Genomic DNA, 18,884 nt, shown 5'->3' with positions numbered 1-18,884 from the left:
ATAAACAGTTTGCTGTTTGATCATATAGCCTCCAGCGGAATGCTGAGTTGGTCATGTCCCATGGGTCTTCGGCTCCTTGCAACTTTGCTACTTGAATAATGGCTAGATGCAGTAAAACCTGACAGCTTTATTATTTTATCATTAACTGTTTTTTTGAGATGGAGTTTCACTCTTGTCGCCCAGGCTGGAGTGCAATGGCATGATCTCAGCTCACTGCAACCTCCACCTCCTGGGTTCAGGCAATTTTCCTGCCTCAACCTCCCAAGTAGCTGGGACTACAGGCATGTACCACCATGCCTGGCTAATTTTGCATTTTTAATAGAGACGGGGTTTCGCTCTGTTGGCCAGGCTGGTTTCAAACTCCTGACCTCAAGTGATCTGCCCACCTCAGCCTCCCAAAGTGCTGGGATTACAGGCATGAGCTACCGTGCCTGGCTGACACCTTGATTGAGACAGAGTCTCACTCTGTTGCCCAGACTAGAGTGCAGTGGTGTGATCTCAGTTCCCAGCTTCAAGCAATTCTCCTGCCCCAGTCTCCCTAGTAGCTGGGATTAAAGGTGCGTGCCACCATGCCTGGCTAATTTTTGTATTTTTAGTAGAGATGGGGTTTTTCCATGTTGGCCAGGCTGGTCTGGAACTCCTGATCTCAGTTGATCCGCCTGCCTCGGCCTCCCAAAGTGCTGGGACTCAGGCATGAGCCACTGCACCTGGCCAGCTTTATTTTTTTAATTAATATTATTCGAGACAGGGTCTTGCTCTGTTGCCCAGGCTGGAGGGCAGTGGCGCAATCTCGGCTCACTGCAACCTCTGTCTCCTGGGCTCAAGTGGTCCTCCCACCAGCATGTGGCAGCATGCTTGGCTAATTTTTTTTTTTAAATTTACAAAGAAAAGAGGTTTAATTGGCTCATGGTTTTTTGTCCTATACAGGCTTCTGCTTTTGGGGAGGCCTCAGGAAACTTACAATCATGGTGGAAGGTGAAGAGAAAGTAAGCACATATTCACATGGCCGGCAGGAGAGAGGAGGTGGGGAGGTGCTACACACTTTCAATCAACCAGATCTTATGAGAACTCTATCTCAAGAACAGCAAGGGAGATGTCTGCCCCCATGATTCAGTCATCTCCCACCAGGCCCCTCCTCCAACACTGGTGATTACAATTCGACATGAAATTCGAGTGGGGACACAGCCAAACCATATCAACTAATAAAGATAACACTAACTGTTGTAACAAACTGCAAATTTTAGTTGGCTGGGCAGTGAAATAGAGATTCACTTCTCATTTATATAAAGTGCAGTGTGGATTGGTCCTGGGTTGGCGGTGTCATTTCTCCATGGGGTGACCCAAGGCCCAGGGTTTTTCTTGTCATAGCTTCACCATCCCCTAGAGCCTGGGAATCCTCTATCCCCAGGCACTGGAAACCTGGAGAGATCATCGGGGAAGCACCTGATTTTGAAAAACCCTGGCCTGGAAATGACCACTTCCCCTCCGCTTCTAGCCTATGGTTTGGCCATGACAAAGACAAGGGTGGCTGGGAGATGTCATCTGTGGCTGGGTATCTGTTCCCAGCAGCCCCTCTATCTTCTGGAAGGTGGGGCATGAATTTTTTGTTAGTTCACTTGCGAATCTGTCACACCAACGAGTGCTGTAAAATTCGGAGTGGGATTTTACATAGAGAAAGCTAGAAAAACAACTGTGTGTTCATGAGGCCAAGGCATCAGGGTTGAGCACAAACGTAATTTGAATGCAGATTTGTCTCTGCTAGTTAATCTACTTTACAGTTCCCCCAATGTCATGGGATATCCAGAAGGTTATTTCATGTACCGCCTTTGTGTGGAAGCACATTTCTGTAGATAGCAGTTAAAGATCTCTTAACCTTATATTTTCCCTCATATCATCATAAATAGCTTATGCAGTGCCATTTCAGTGAGCATGACAGCTTCTACAATGAGGTGTGAATGCAGCAGCATATCTTCTTGTTATATATAAAAAAGAGTGACAGCATTCATTGTTTACAGTGACATCAATGAATTCTGCTTGTAGAGGTTCCCCATCCATCCATTCATAATACCTTTTATGACTTCAGGCTTTTAAACTTGGCACTCTGGTCTGTTTTTCAAATATACCACCATTATTGGCTCAGGAAGCCATTCTTCAATATTTCATTTTCCTAAAAATATCTGGAATATCTTAATTCCTATGAGTCTTCTCCATGGGGTAGGCTGTCAGGTAGGACTTTAACAGGAAAAGAAGGGGAAAACTGCTGCTGGATCATCCTCTCCCTTGTGACACCTGAAAGTATGTGTCCCATTTTTTCCTTCTTGTCATATTCCCCAAATAAAGACCCATGGGAGACACGGTTCTTGAGCACAGCTGTCTGCTCTGTACTGGGAAGTTAAAAGGGTTAGAAAGAGGGGAGTTATAACACAGACTGAGTTATATTGTGGGTCATTCCTGACCTGGAAACATATTAGCTCTTCAGAGCCCTTGAGTTTGCCATCAGGAGAAGGAGAGACACCCATTCAGGTGAAGCCTGGAACCACCAAGGGTTGGGTGAGGAATGGGCAGTGAATGTCCTTCCTAAGATACCCTTCTGTTGATCAGAAGTGCATTCTTGGTTCCCCAAGAAGTGCCCATTTGGACAGAGATGGAGAATTATGAGGGGCATTGCTTCTCCATGTTTTGTCACTTTTGAGGTGCCACGGTGTCTTTCTTTGGCCACCATTTCCTGGTTTCTTCCTTGTCTGCAGATCTTATTAGAGTTAGGCAAAATCAGCTCTAGTGGACTGGGAACAATCTCCAGCAGGGAACTCCTTGGACAGGCTGGGGACAGCTGGGACAATTCCTGAAGCAACTTAGATAGGAAAAATCATGATGAACTTTGATTTAGGGAAGAACGTTGTTGGGCACCCTGAGTCCGCCTGCCGCCAGCCGCGGAGGGCATGTTATAAACACACCAGACACGCCAAGGATGGGAACGTTGGACCTAATTTAACAACAACAAATCCTTTCCCTCACGCATACTTCTGTAATTACAAATGAAACTGTGGTAGGCTTAGCATGGGTAAATAATTAGCATGGGTAAATAAAATTGATTCTATCATATTGGAGATGATAAATGTGTTCAAGAAAGGGCTTCAAATGCCTAGCTGCTGATCAGAAAAGGCAAAATAATTGTAAGATAGTGACTAATAGATGGAAGGAATTGTGGCAGAATTGGTCTCCTTGCAGAAATATCACTGGTCGGATCTTTTCAAGATAATTACCATCAAATTGCTGTGTGTTTCATGCTCTACCCTTCAGTTGGCCGAGGCATTGCAGGAATCCCCACATTGACTTGGCTATAGGTGACTCTGGCTTTCTCTCTGTTTGAAGCCTGTAATGGAGCACCTCTGTTCTCTTTTCTTTTTTCTTTTTTTTAATTATACTTTAAGTTCTAGGGTACATGTGCACAACGTGCAGGTTTGTTACATAGGTATATACGTGTCATGTTGGTTTGCTGCACCCATTAACTTGTCATTTACAGTAGGTATTTCTAATGCTATCCCTCCCCCAGGCCCCCACCCCGTGACAGGCCCTGGTGTGTGATGTTCCCCACCCTGTGTCCAGGTGTTCTCTTTGTTCAGTTCCCACCTATGAGTGAGAACATGCAGTATTTGGTTTTCTGTCCTTGTGATAGTTTGCTGAGAATGATGGTTTCCAGCTTTATCCATGTCCCTGCAAAGGACATGAACTCATCCTTTTTTATGGCTGCATAGTATTCCATGGTGTATATGTACCAATTTTCTTAATCCAGTCTATCATTGATGAACATTTGGGTTGGTTCCAAGTCTTTGCTATTGTGAATAGTGCCACAATAAACATACATATGCATGTGTATTTATACTAGCATGATTTATAATCCTTTGGGTATATACTACCCAGTAATGAGATCACTGGGTCAAATGGCATTTCTAGTTCTAGATCCTTGAGGAATCGCCACACTGTCTTCCACAATGGTTGAACTAATTTACACTCCCACCAACAGTGTAAAAGCATTCCTGTTTCTCCACATCCTCTCCAGCATCTGTTGTTTCCTGACTTTTTAATGATTGCCATTCTAACTGGCATAAGATGGTATCTCATTGTGGTTTTGATTTGCATTTCTCTGATGACCAGTGATGATGAGCATTTTTTCATGTCTATTGGCTGCATAAAAATGTCCTGTTTTGAGAAGTGTCTGTTCATATCCTTTGCTCAATTTTTGATGGGGTTGTTTGTTTTTTTCTTGTACGTTTGTTTAAGTTCTTTGTAGATTCTGCATATTAGCCCTTCGTCAGATGGGTAGATTGCAAAAATTTTCTCCCATTCTGTAGGTTACCTGTTTACTCTGATGGTAGTTTCTTTTGCCATGCAGAAGCTCTTTAGTTTAATTAGATCCCATTTGTCTATTTTGGCTTTTGTTGCCATTGCTTTTGGTGTTTTAGTCATGAAGTCCTTGCCCATGCCTATGTCCTGAATGGTATTACCTAGGTTTTCTTCTAGGGTTTTTATGGATTTAGTCTAACATTTAAGTCTTTAGGCCATCTTGAATTAATTTTCATATAAGGTGTAAGGAAGGGATCCAGTTTCAGCTTTCTACATATGGCTAGCCAGTTTTCCCAACACCATTTATTAAATAGGGAATCCTTTCTCCATTTCTTGTTTTTTTTTCAGATGTGTCAAAGATCAGATGGTTGTAGATGTGTGGTGTTATTTCTGAGGCCTCTGTTCTGTTCCATTGGTCTATATACCTGCTTTGGTACCAGTACCATGCTGTTTTTGTTACTGTAACCTTGTAAGTATAATTTGAAGTCAGGTAGTATGATACCTCCAGCTTTGTTCTTTTTGCTTAGGATTGTCTTGGCTATGTGGGCTCTTGTTTGGTTCCATATGAACTTTAAAATAGTTTTTTCCAATTCCACGAAGAAAGTCATTGGTAGCTTGATGGGGATGGCATTGAATCTATAAATTACCTTGGGCAGTATGGTTATTTTCATGATACTGATTCTTCCTATCCATGAGCATGGAATGTTTTTCCATTTGTTTATGTCCTCTCTTATTTCCTTGAGCAGTGGTTTGTAGTTCTCCTTAAAGAGGTCCTTCACATTCCTTGTAAGTTGGATTCCTAGGTATTTGATTCTCTTTGTAGCAATTGTGAATGGGAGTTCACTCATGATTTGGCTCTCTGTTTGTCTGTTATTGGTGTATAAGAATGCTTGTGATTTTTGCATATTGATTTTGTATCCTGAGATTTTGCTGAAGTTGCTTATCAGCTTAAGGAGATTTGGGGCTGAGACAATGGGGTTCTCTAAATATACAATCATGTCATCTGCAAACAGGGACAATTTGACTTCATCTTTTCCTAATTGAATACCCTTTATTTCCTTCTCTTGCCTGATTGCCCTGGCCAGAACTTCCAACATTATGTTGAATAGAAGTGGTAAGAGAGGGCATCCTTGTCTTGTGATGGTTTTCAAAGGGAATGCTTCCGGTTTTTGCCCATTCAGAATGATATTGGCTGTGGGTTTGTATAAAATAATAAGAGCTTCATAAATAGCTTTTATTATTTTGAGATACGTTCCATCCATATCTAGTTTTTTGAGAGTTTTTAGCATGAAGGGCTGTGGAATTTTATCAAAGGCCTTTTCTGCATCTATTGAGATAATCATGTGGTTTTTATCATTGTTTCTGTTTATATGATGGATTATGTTTATTGATTTGTGAATATTGAATCAGCCTTGCATCCCAGGGATGAAGCTGACTTGAATGTGGTGGATAAGCTTTTTGATATGCTGGTGGATTCGGTTTGCCAGTATTTTACTGAGGATTTTTGCATTGATGTTCATCAGGGATATTGGTCTAAAATTCTCTTTTTTTGTTGTGTTTCTGCCAGGCTTTGGTATCTGGATTATGCTGGCCTCATAAATGAGTTAGGGAGGATTCCCTCTTTTTCTGTTGATTGGAATAGTTTCAGAAGGAATGGTACCAGCTCCGCTTTGTACCTCTGGTAGAATTTGGCTGTGAATCCATCTGGTTCTGGACTTTTTTTTGGTAGGTAGGCTATTAATTATTGCCTTAATTTCTGAGTCTGTTATTGGTCAATTCAGAGATTCAACTTCTTCCTGGTTTAGTCTTTGGAGGGTGTATGTGTCCAGGAATTTATCCATTTCTTCTAGATTTTCTAGTTTATTTGTGTAGAGGTGCTTACAGTATTCTCTGATCATAGTTTGTATTTCTGTGGGATCGGTAGTGATATCTCCTTTATCATTTTTTATTGCATCTATTTGATTCTTCTCTCTTTTCTTCTTTATTAGTCTTGCTAGTGGTCTGTCAATTTTGTTGATCATTTCAAAAAACCAGTTCATGGATTCACCCATTTTTTGAAGGGTTTTTTTGTGTCTCTGTCTCCTTCAGTTCTACTCTGATCTTGGTTATTTCTTGCCCTCTTTTTTTGTAGACAGGAGGTCTCCCTATGTTGCCCAGGCTGGTCTCAGACTCACAGGCTCAAACAATCCTCTTGCCTCAGCCTCCCAAAGTGCTTGGATTACAAATGTGAGCCACCACATCCTGCCTGACAGCTTTAATTCCTTCTAAATTAAATGTCTGGAAACTTCAGGATGTTACAGTTAATATTTGTGGATGAATGAGTCTTCCTGTAGCATTTTAAGGAGGTGAGATGTACAGACTCATTACAGATGGACCTGTTTGCTAAGCACAGGACTTAAACTGCCATTTTGAAAGATTAACACTAGTAGTTAGAGGAGATCTTCAAATTTGCAGGAAACAAGGTCTGAATAGAAGATTTGTAAATCACTGTTCTCAGTGGCTCATGCCTATAACCTCAGCACTTTGGGAGGCTGAGGCAGTCAGATTGCTTTAGGCCAGGAGTTTGAGACCAGGCTGGGCAACATGGTGAGACCCCATATCTACAAAAAATTTGAAAATTAGCTGGGTGTAGTGTTGTGTGCCTGTGGTCCCATCTGCTTGGGAGGCTGAGGTGGGAGAATAGCTTGAGCTGAGGAGGTTGAGGCTACAGTGAGCTGTGGTCCTGCCTCTGCACTTTAGCCTCAGCAACAATAAGACCCTGCCTCAAAAAAAAAAAAAAAAAAAAAAAAAAAAAAAAAGAAAAGATTTGTGACTGTGAGACTTGATCTAGGAATGAATGGAAATGGTACTGTAGTGATGTTTCTCCTGCATTCTTCCGTCTGCAGAATGGTACCATTGTTGTGCGGATGCTGATGCCCAGCATTGAGCCTGTCGTCTCCTACCTTAGGGGAAGTTCCCCTGGCCCTTCCCAACTACCTCCCCTGTGCAAATTTATTACAACTGAACGGCCTCAAGAGCAAGTGTGCCTTCTGGTTTAAAGTTTTCTCAGATTAGGGCATTGTCAGGTTTATAGGGATGAAACAGAAGCAACCAGAAGAGAATCTTAGGCTCCCACATCTACCCAGCTACCGCCAGCCCTTTCTATTGTTCGCTGGATCCCACCCTTACTGAGGGACATCTTTCTGCAATTCTTTCCTCCTTGGATTTGCATCTTCAAAGTTCTCCCACCCTTAGCATTTCACTGACACCACTCCACCGAAACTACTCTTGTCAGGCCACCAATGACCTTCACCTTGCTCTTCAATCGCCATTTCCTGGCCTCTTCTTATTTGTCCTATCAGTAGCATTTGAACTAGCCAGTCACTGCTTTCTCCTTGATAAGATTTTTTTTTCTCTTTCTGTTTTTCTTTTTGAGATGGAGCCTCACTCTGTTGTCTGTTGCCCAGACTGCAATACAGTGGCACAATCCTGGTTCACTGCAACCTCCGCCTCCTGGGTCCAAGCAATTTTCCTGCCTCACCCTCCTAAGAAGCTGGGGTTACAGGTGAGCACCACCATGCCCAGCTAATTTTTGTATTTTTAGTAGAGAAGGGGTTTCACTATGTTTCCCAGGCTGGTCTCGAACTCCTGACCTCTAGTGATCCACCCACCTTGGCCTCCCAAAGTGCTGGGATTACAAGCGTAAGCCACTGTGCCCAGCTGATAAACTTTCTTTACTTGGCTTTTGGGACACCACACGTTCTTCATTTTCTTCCCAGCTCACTGACTACTCTTCATAGTCTCTTTTCTGGTTCCTCCCATTTCCCTGACTTTCTGATATTGGAGTGTCCCACGGCTGCTTAATTATACTTACTTCTTTGGTGATCTCATTCACTTTTATGACTTTAAATACCATCTGTATGTATATGCTGATGACTCAAAGTTGTATCTTCCCTGGATTCTTAACACTTAGCTTGGCCAGAGGATAGAAAAGTAAATACAGCCAATTAATCCCGGAAAGGTGGTCAGTCATACTCACATTTTAAGAAATGCAAATCCAAACTATAAGAAGATACCACCTACATATATGAGATAAGCAAAAGTTTAATGTTTGACAGTCGGAGCTGGTGACCATGTAAGAAAACAGGCCCTTATGTACTGGTGGAAGGAATGTAAATTGGTGCAGCCTCCTTTGAGAATAATTTGGCATAATCTGTCCCTTGAACAATCATTCCCACTGCTAGGAATTTACCCTTGGAAATACTTTCACAACTTTTATAGGATGCAGTTACTAGAGCATTTCCTGCAGCACTGTATATTCAAAAGGGTGGAAACCACCCTTGGGTGCTCCGGGAACCACAAAATAAAATTTGGCATATCTACAGGATGGAATACTATGAGACTTAAATGTAAACAGAGGAGTTTCTTCTGCATGTTGGGGATCACAAGATTCGCAATGATTTATAGAAGCTGCCAACCAAAGTTTTCTTGGGGCAGTTTCCCTAGAAGTAGGATGAAAAAAGACTTCCTTTCATGCCCCTCCTTTTCTGTCCCCTTATTACCAAAGAGTGAGTGCAGGAGGACAAAATGTGGAGGCCCCTGCTTCCTTAATTACTGGTCTAGTCACAGCCATTCTTGAGGCCCACTTTCTCCATGAAGTATTTTTTACATCCCACGATCCCAGGCACTTTATTTCTTTAGTTCTCAACAGTATCCCCAAATTACCAGCCTGCATCTATCATCCTGTATTTATTGCTGTTTTTTTTTCTTTTCTGGCTCTGTTGCCCAAGCTGGAGTGTGTTGGCACCATCTTGGTTCACTGCAACTTCCACCTCCCAGGCTCAAGTGATTCTCCTGCCTCAGCCTCAAGGGTAGCTGAGATTACAGGCGCCTGCCACCACGCCTGGCTAATTTTTGTATTTTTAGTAGAGACGGGGTTTCACCATGTTGGCCAGGCTGGTCTCAAACTCCTGACCTCAAGTTATCTGCCTGCCTTGGCCTCCCAAAGTGCTGGGATTACAGGCATGAGCCACTGCACCTGGCCCATTTATTGCAAGTTTTTGAGAGCACTAATATATTTATTATTCTCCCACAGCATAGACCTGTGCCAAATACGGAATAAGTTTCCAGGCATTTGTTGAAGTCAGAAGTGAAAAATAAGAAGACACCAATTGAGTAATAACTAAACTAGAACACACTCAAGTTAATACCAGCTGACCAACAAGGTTGTCAAAGTATTATCAGAATACCTGATAACTGCTACCTGGGCTTTATATACTTAGCCACAGTTTCCATTATTCAGAATTGCAGAATCCTGCCTTCCCTATCCTCCAAAATATCTGAATAAATCATGCAGCAGACAATGACAGAAGTATAAGAAAGTATATGTCTTTCCCATACTGAAACTGCTATTTGTCATATTCTTTTTTTTTTTCTTTCTCACCCAGGCTGGAGTGCAGTGGCATGATCTCACCTCACTGAGAACCTCAGTGGGTTCAAATGATTCTGCTACCTCCAGGGTTCAAGTGATTCTGCTACCTCAGCCTCCCAAATAGCTGGGACTACAGGTGTGTGCCACCTTGCCTGCTAATTTTTGTATTTTTAGTAGAGATGGGGTTTCACCATGCTAGCCAGGCTGGTCTCGAACTCCTGACCTTAAGTGATCCACCCACCTCAGCCTTCCAAAGTGCTAGGTTTACAGGCATGAGCCACCACACCTGGCCTGAGTTTCTTTTTTTTTTTTTTTTTTGAGACGGAGTCTCGCTGTCGCCCAGGCTGGAGTGCAGTGGCGCGATTTCGGCTCACTGCAGGCTCCGCCCCCCAGGGTTCACACCATTCTCCTGCCTCAGCCTCCCGAGTAGCTGGGACTACAGGCACCCACCACCTCGCCCGGCTAATTTTTTTGTATTTTTTTTAGTAGAGGTGGGGTTTCACCGTGTTAGCCAGGATGGTCTCGATCTCCTGACCTCATGATCCGCCCGCCTCAGCCTCCCAAAGTGCTGGGATTACAGGCGTGAGCCACCACGCCCAGCCCCTGAGTTTCTTATATACTTTGGAGGTTAACTTCTTATCAGATATGTGGTTTACAAATATTTTCTTCTATTCCTTTGGTTGTCTCTTCACTCTGTTGATTTTTTTTTTTTTTCCTGTGCAGAAGCTATTCAGTTTGATGTAATTCCATTTATATATTTTTGTAACCTGTGCTTTTGGGGTCATATCCAAAAAATCCTTGCCAATATCATGGAGCATTTCCCCTAAATTTTCTTTTAGTAGTTTTTTAGTTTCAGGTCTTACATTTAAGTTTGTAATAAATTTTAAGTTGATTTTTGAATATGGTGTGAGACAAAGTTCTGATTTCATTCTACTGTATGTGGTTATTCAATTTTCTCAGCAACATGTATTGAAGAGACCGCCCTTTCCCCTTTGGCACTTTTGTCAAAAATCAATTGACCATAAATGTATTGATTTAGTTCTGGGCTCTATTTTGTTCTACTAGTATGTCTGATTTCACGTGTCAACCTCAAAAATCTGAGACAGGTCTCAGTGAATTCAGAAAGTTTATTTTGCAAAGGTTAAAAATGTGTGCCTGTGATATAGCCTCAGGAGGTCCTGATGACATGTGCCCAAAGTGGTTGGGGCATAGCTTGTTTTTTTTTTTTTTGTTTTGTTTTGTTTTGTTTTTTGTTTTGAGACAGAGTCTCACTCTGTTGCCCAGGCTGGAGTGCAGTGGTGCAATCTTGGTTCACCGCAACCTCCGCCTCCCAGGTTCAAGCAGTTCTCTGCCTCAGCCTCCTGAGTAGCTTGGATTACAGGCGCCCACCACTTGCCTGGCTAATTTTTGTATTTTTAGTAGAGACAGGGTTTCACCATCTTTACCAGGCTGGTCTTGAACTCCTGACCTCGTGATCCACCCGCCTCAGCCTCCCAAAGTGCTGGGATTACAGGCATGAGCCAACACATCTGGCCGGTTTTATACGTTTTAGGGAAACATAAGACATTAATCAATATACGTAAGATATACATTGGTTCCATCAGGAAAGGTGGGACAAGCACAGAGGATGCTTTCAGGTCACAGGTAGGTGAGAGACAAATGGTTGCATTTTTTTTGAGTTTCTGATTAGCCTTTCCAAAGGAGGTAATCAGATATGCATTTATCTCAGTGAGTGGAGGGATGACTTCGAATCGAATGGGAGGCAGGCTTGCCCTAAGCAGTTTTCAGCTTGACTTTTCCCTCTAGTTTAGTGATTTTTTGGGCTCTAAGATTTATTTTCCTTTCACATTTCCCCCCTTTTCTTTTTTTAAAATCTTCTGGAGAAAGCATTTTAGAAGAAAGCAAGTCTCTGGTCTCAGGTTTTCTCTGATCATTCATGGCTAGGATGGTTTATTCCTAGATGTGTAGGTCCTGAGTTAAGAAAGCAATTTTTAGCAGGTTAGAATTCTCATGTTCTATGAAGAGAAAATAGGGACAAAAAGGGAGAAAAACAACAACAAACAAAAGAACAATCATGGAAAATCAATATAGGCCATGTTACTCTGAAGTCTATACATCAATAGGCAGGAATGAAAGTGGCTTATGTAAGTAAATAGGTTGCTGTTACTTTCTTCTGATGTTTAAGTTGTCCAGATTCAGTTTGCAGGGCTTTAAGAAATCACATCTTAGTTTTCAGTGATTTCAAGTTAGGAAAATAAAAAAAGGAAAAGAAGGCAAGTATTGAAAACATTATTTTGGAGACCAGTAACCGGGAAAAATTAGAACTGAGTTCAAACTGTTGAAAATGATAAAAATTGAAAAACAGGCAAGACTAGAATCTAAGGACAGGTGTACTATAGTTTTTGAAACATAATTTTTCTGTCTCTAGTTTCCCATTTTTACTAAAGACAAGTCATGATAGGACCAATTTGGCTTAGTATACTTGACTAGCTTATTTGTATAAAGTGCAGCAAGAAAAATGATATTTTCAATAGGCTTTTAAAATTGGTTTTGATGGAACTTTGTTTCATAGAAGAAATCTCAGATAAGACTTTTTAAAGCCAAGCACAGCCATGGATTTGTACCATCAAATACTCATGAATTGTGTGAATTCTCCTCTTGAGGCTTTAAGATAACTTGGGGCCCTGGGCCTGTCAGAAAATGACAGTCTCTACTTACTACAGGTCAGGAGCCCTGTTCAGGAACCGTGTAGATGAGGTGTGGGCCAGTTTTCTCAAGGAGCTTTTATTGGCTCTGTAAGTCAAGTTTGATTCCTTAAACGAAAGCACACCATTCCAGTCAAAGCCTTGGTAAAATAACCAGATTCTCAAATTGTGTCCTGTTACAAATGAAAACAGATTCTTACTCTGCTTATGCAATAACTATATTGCCATAAGTTAAGAATACTCACAAATAGCTTCCAAATTATGGAGAAATCAGGTAGAGAGAAACAAATATGTTCCAGATTTTGTTCATAGGAGTATACTTAATTGTTAAAAGCCGTCAATAGCTCAAAAGAAAGGTTTCTTTGACGGAAAAAACAGAACAAAGGATCAGCAACATTTTAAGTAAAAAGTCACAAAGATTACTTCAGTCTTCTATTAGTTCAGTCCATGCAGTTAACTTTTGTTTTGCTTAATATTCATGAACATTTCAGCTCTCTTTGAGTCCTGAAAGTTTTTCCCCTATTCTGATGTTGCAGCCTCCAAAGTTATCAGAAACTTGCATTGAGGAGCACCTGTTAAGAGTTTTATAGCTGATTTTAAAACCACCTTCTAAAGAGGACCAAAACAACAATTGTCCATGGATGACAAAAAATTTTAGAGTAGTCATAGTCAAAGACACAATTGAGAAGAAAATTTGTTACCTCTGTGGCACACAATAATTTAACATAACTATAATTATTACTGATAACGTACACTAAGTCATATCAGAATTGTAGGAGTTTTTCATAATTTTGGAACACATCAATAATATATACAAATACAGCCCAAAGAAAACCAAACAGCATTTCATATTTGACAATGTTTCCTGTATAATTTTTATACCAGAAAACCCCCATATATGTCATTTTTGGACTTTAGGGAACTTTATACCTTAAAGGATTAATTATGTCAGAAAAAGACATAATTTACAATTTCACTTTGGAAAGTTTGTCAAGTATCAAAGGTTTAAAACACTCAATATTACAAAATGAGATTACAGGTCATTGTAAAATATATTATTCATTTAACTGAAGTGATAACTTAAGGATTTCAAAAAACCTTCATTCTTCCAGAGAGGAGACTTAATTTACCAAATGATATACCCTAATAAAAACAGCATGAAGCCAATTAAATTTTTCAAAATTTTATAAACAATCTATAAAATTTTAAGGTTAATCATAAGATATAACTTCCATAAACTTTTTATAACATTTATGACCTTTATTAGGGAGTCTGTTAATGCTTTAAGAAAACCTTGTTAATCTGACACAGGGGCCCATATGCTGGTCTTGCATTTGTGTGCCTTTGACATTAAAGGTTAATTTATAGAGAAACTGAACTATTTTATCTCTCAAAATCAGCCCATACAATCTCACATGCCCACCTCTTCCTTGATAGTGCCTTGGCCTTGAGGAGTTGAATAGCTTTAATTTCTGTGTCTCAGGAATGCAGTTTATTTTGATTGGCATCTTTTACCAGGCCTGAAGATGAGGCTTTCATTGCTGTCATTGTTTAAGATTTATCGGAAAGGCAGGTGGAGCCAAGATGGCCGAATAGGAACAGCTCCGGTCTCCAGCTCCCAGCCCCAGCGACACAGAAGACGGGTGATTTCTGCATTTCTGCTTGAGGTACCGGTTTCATCTCACTAGGGAGTGCCTAACAGTGGGTTCAGGACAGTCGGTGAAGCGCACTGTGTGCGAGCCGAAGCAGGGCGAGGCATTGCCTCACTGGGGAAGCGCAAGGGGTCAGGGAGTTCCCTTTCCTAGTCAAAGAAAGGGGAAACAGACGGCACCTGGAATATCGGGTCAGTCCCGTCCTAATACTGCGCTTTTCCAACGGGCCTGGAAAATGGCACACTAGGAGATTGTGTCCCGCACCTGGCTCGGAGGGTCCTATGCCCACAGAGTCTTGCTGATTGCTAGCACAGCAGTCTGAGATCACTCTGCAAGGCAGCAACGAGGCTGGGGGAGGGGTGCCCGCCATTGCCCAGGCTTGCTTAGGTAAACAAAGCAGCCAGGAAGCTCGAACTGGGTGGAGCCTACCACAGCTCAAGGAGGCCTGCCTGCTTCTGTAGGCTCCACCTCTGGGGGCAGGGCACAGACAACCAAAAACTCAGCGAGAACCTCCACAGCCTTAAATGTCCCTGTCTGACTGACAGCTTTGAAGAGAGTAGTGGTTCTCCCAGCACGCAGCTGGAGATCTGAGAACGGACAGACTGCCTCCTAAAGTGGGTCCCTCACCCCTGAGCAGCCTAACTGGGAGGCACCCCCCCAGTAGGGACAGACTGACACCTCATTCAACCGGGTACTCCTCTGAGACAAAACTTTCAGAGGAACTATCAGACAGCTGAATTTGTGGTCTCACAAAAATCCGCTGTTCTGCAGCCACCGGTGCTGACACCCAGCCAAACAGGGTCTGGAGTGGACCTCTAGTAAACTCCAACAGACCTGCAGCTGAGGGTCTTGTCTGGTAGAAGGAAAATTAACAAGCAGAAAGGACATCCACACCAAAAACCCATCTGTACATCACCATCATCGAAGACAAAAAGTAGACAAAACCACAAAGATGGGGAAAAAACAGACCAAAAAAACGGGAAACTCTAAAAAACAGAGCACCTCTCCTCCTCCAAAGGAACGCAGTTCCTCACCAGCAACGGAACAAAGCTGGATGGAGGATGACTTTGATGAGTTGAGAGAAGAAGGCTTCAGACGATCAAACTACTCTGAGCTACGAGAGGAAATTCAAAACAATAGCAAAGAAGTTAAAAACTTTGAAAAAAAATTAGAAGAATGGATAACTAGAATAACCAATGGAGAGAAGGGCTTAAAGGAGATGATGGAGCTGAAAGCCAAGTTTCGAGAACTACGCGAAGAATGCAGAAGCCTCAGTAGCAGATGCGATCAACTGGAAGAAAGGGTATCGCTGATAGAAGATGAAATGAATGAAATGAAGAGAGAAGGGAAGTTTAGAGAAAAAAGAATAAAAAGAAATGAACAAAGCCTCCAAGAAATTTGGGACTATGTGAAAAGACCAAACCTACGTCTGATTGGTGTACCTGAAAATGATGGGGAGAATGGAACCAAGTTGGAAAACACTCTGCAAGATATTATCCAGGAGAACTTCCCCAATCTAGCAAGGCAGGCCAGCATTCAGATTCAGGAAATACAGAGAACGCCACAAAGATACTCCTCGAGAAGGGCAACTCCAAGACACATAATTGTCAGATTCACCAAAGTTGAAATGAAGGAAAAAATGTTAAGGGCAGCCAGAGAGAAAGGTCGGGTTACCCACGAAGGGAAGCCCATCAGACTAACAGCTGATCTCTCGGCAGAAACTCTACAAGCCAGAAGAGAGTGAGGGCCGATATTCAACATTCTTAAAGAAAAGAATTTTCAACCCAGAATTTCCTATCCCGCCAAACTAAGCTTCATAAGTGAAGGAGAAATAAAATACTTTACAGACAAGCAAACGCTGAGTGATTTTGTCACCACCAGGCCTGCCCTAAAAGAGCTCCTGAAGGAAGCACTAAACATGGAAAGGAACAACCGGTACCAGCCCCTGCAAAAACATGCCAAATTGTAAAGACCATCGAGGCTAGGAAGAAACTATAGCAACTAACGAGCAAAATAACCAACTAACATCATAATGACAGGATCAGATTCACACATAACAATATTCACGTTAAATGTAAATGGGCTAAATGCTCCAATCAAAAGACACAGACTGGCAAACTGGATAAGGAGTCAGGACCCATAAGTGTGCTGTATTCAGGAAACCCATCTCACATGCAGAGACACACATAGACTCAAAATAAAGGGATGGAGGAAGATCTATCAAGCAACTGGAAAACAAAAAAAGGCAGGGGTTGCAATCCTAGTCTCTGATAAAATAGACTTTAAACCAACAAAGATCAAAAGAGACAAAGAAGGCCATTACATAATGGTAAAGGGATCAATTCAACAAGAAGAGCTAACTATCCTAAATATATATGCACCCAACACAGGAGCACCCAGATTCATAAAGCAAGTCCTGAGTGACCTACAAAGGGACTTAAACTCCCACACAATAATAATGGGAGATTTTAACACCCCACTGTCAGCATTAGACAGATCAATGAGACAGAAAGTTAACAAGGATATCCAGGAATTGAACTCAGCTCTACATAAAGTGGACCTAATAGACATCTACAGAACTCTCCACCCCAAATCAACAGAATATACATTTTTTTCAGCACCATACCTATTCCAAAATTGACCACATAGTTGGAAGTAAAGCTCTCCTCAGCAAATGTAAAAGAACAGAAATTATAACAAACTGTCTCTCAGACCACAGTGCAATCAAACTAGAACTCAGGATTAAGAAACTCACTCAAAACCACTCAACTACATGGAAACTGAACAACCTGCTCCTGAATGACTATTGGGTACATAATGAAATGAAGGCAGAAATAAAGATGTTCTTTGAAACCAACGAGAACAAAGACACAACATACCAGAATCTCTGGGACACGTCCAAAGCAGTGTGTAGAGGGAAATTTATAGCACTAAATGCCCACAAGAGAAAGCAGGAAAGATCCAAAATTGACACCCTAACATCACAATTAAAAGAACTAGCAAAGCAAGAGCAAACACATTCAAAAGCTAGCAGAAGGCTAGAAATAACTAAAATCAGAGCAGAACTGAAGGAAATAGAGACACAAAAAACCCTTCAAAAAATTAATGAATCCAGGAGCTGGTTTTTTGAAAAGATCAACAAAATTGATGGACCGCTAGCAAGACTAATAAAGAAGAAAAGAGAGAAGAATCAAATAGATGCAATAAAAAACGAAAAAGGGGATATCACCACCGATCCCACAGAAATACAATCTACCATCAGAGAATACTACAAACACCTCTATGCAAATAAACTAGAAAATCTAGAAGAAATGGATAAATTCCTCGACAAATACACCCTCCCAAGACTAAACCAGGAAGAAGTTGAATCTCTGAATAGACCAATAACAGGTTCTGAAATTCTGGCAATAATCAATAGCTTACCAACCAAAAAGAGTCCAGGACCTGATGGATTCACAGCTGAATTCTACCAGAGGTACAAGGAGGAACTGGTACCATTCCTTCTGAAACTATTCCAATCGATAGAAAAAGAGGGAATCCTCCCTAACACATTTTACGAAGCCAGCATCGTCCTGATACCAAAACCTGGCAGAGACATAACCAAAAAACAGAATTTCAGACCAATATCCTTGATGAACATTGATGCAAAAATCCTCAATAAAATACTGGCAAACCGAATCCAGCAGCACATCAAAAAGCTTATCCACCATGATCAAGTGGGCTTCATCCCTGGGATGCAAGGCTGGTTCAACATACGCAAATCAATAAATGTAATCCAGCATATAAACAGAACCAAAGACAAAAACCACATGACTATCTCAATAGATGCAGAAAAGGCCTTTGACAAAATTGAACAACCCTTCATGCTAAAAACTCTCAATAAATTAGGTATTGATGGGACGTATCTCAAAATAATAAGAGCTATCTACAACAAACCCACAGCCAATATCATACTGAATGGGCAAAAACTGGAAGCATTCCCTCTGAAAACTGGCACAAGACAGGGATACCCTCTCTCACCGCTCCTATTCAACATAGTGCTGGAAGTTCTGGCCAGAGCAATCAGGCAGGAGAAGGAAATAAAGGGTATTCAATTAGGAAAAGAGGAAGTCAAATTGTCCCTTTTTACAGATGTCATGATTGTATATCTAGAAAACCCCATTGTCTCAGCCCAAAATCTCCTTAAGCTGATTAGCAACTTCAGCAAAGTTTCAGGATACAAAATTAATGTACAAAAATCACAAGCATTCTTGTACACCAATAACAGACAAACAGAGAGCCAAATCACGAGTGAACTCCCATTCACAATTGCTTCAAAGAGAATAAAATACCTAGGAATCCAACTTACAAGGGATGTGAAGGACCTCTTCAAGGAGAACTACAAACCACTGCTCAATGAAATAAAAGAGGATACAAACAAATGGAAGAACATTCCATGCTCATGGGTTGGAAGAATCAATATCGTGAAAATGGCCATACTGCCCAAGGTAATTGATAGATTCAATGCCATCCCCATCAAGCTACCAATGACTTTCTTCACAGAATTGGAAAAAACTACTTTAAAATTCATATGGAACCAAAACAGAGCCCGCATCGCCAAGTCAATCCTAAGCCAAAAGAACAAAGCTGGAGGCATCACGCTACCTGACTTTAAACTATACTACAAGGCTACAGTAACCAAAACAGCATGGTACTGGTACCACAACAGAGACATAGATCAATGGAACACAACAGAGCCCTCAGAAATGATGCCGCATAGCTACAACTATCTGA

This window comes from Symphalangus syndactylus, chromosome 24 (assembly GCF_028878055.3).
Source record: "Symphalangus syndactylus isolate Jambi chromosome 24, NHGRI_mSymSyn1-v2.1_pri, whole genome shotgun sequence".
Lineage (NCBI taxonomy): Eukaryota > Metazoa > Chordata > Mammalia > Primates > Hylobatidae > Symphalangus > Symphalangus syndactylus.
Note: the sequence above shows the minus strand (reverse complement) of the source record.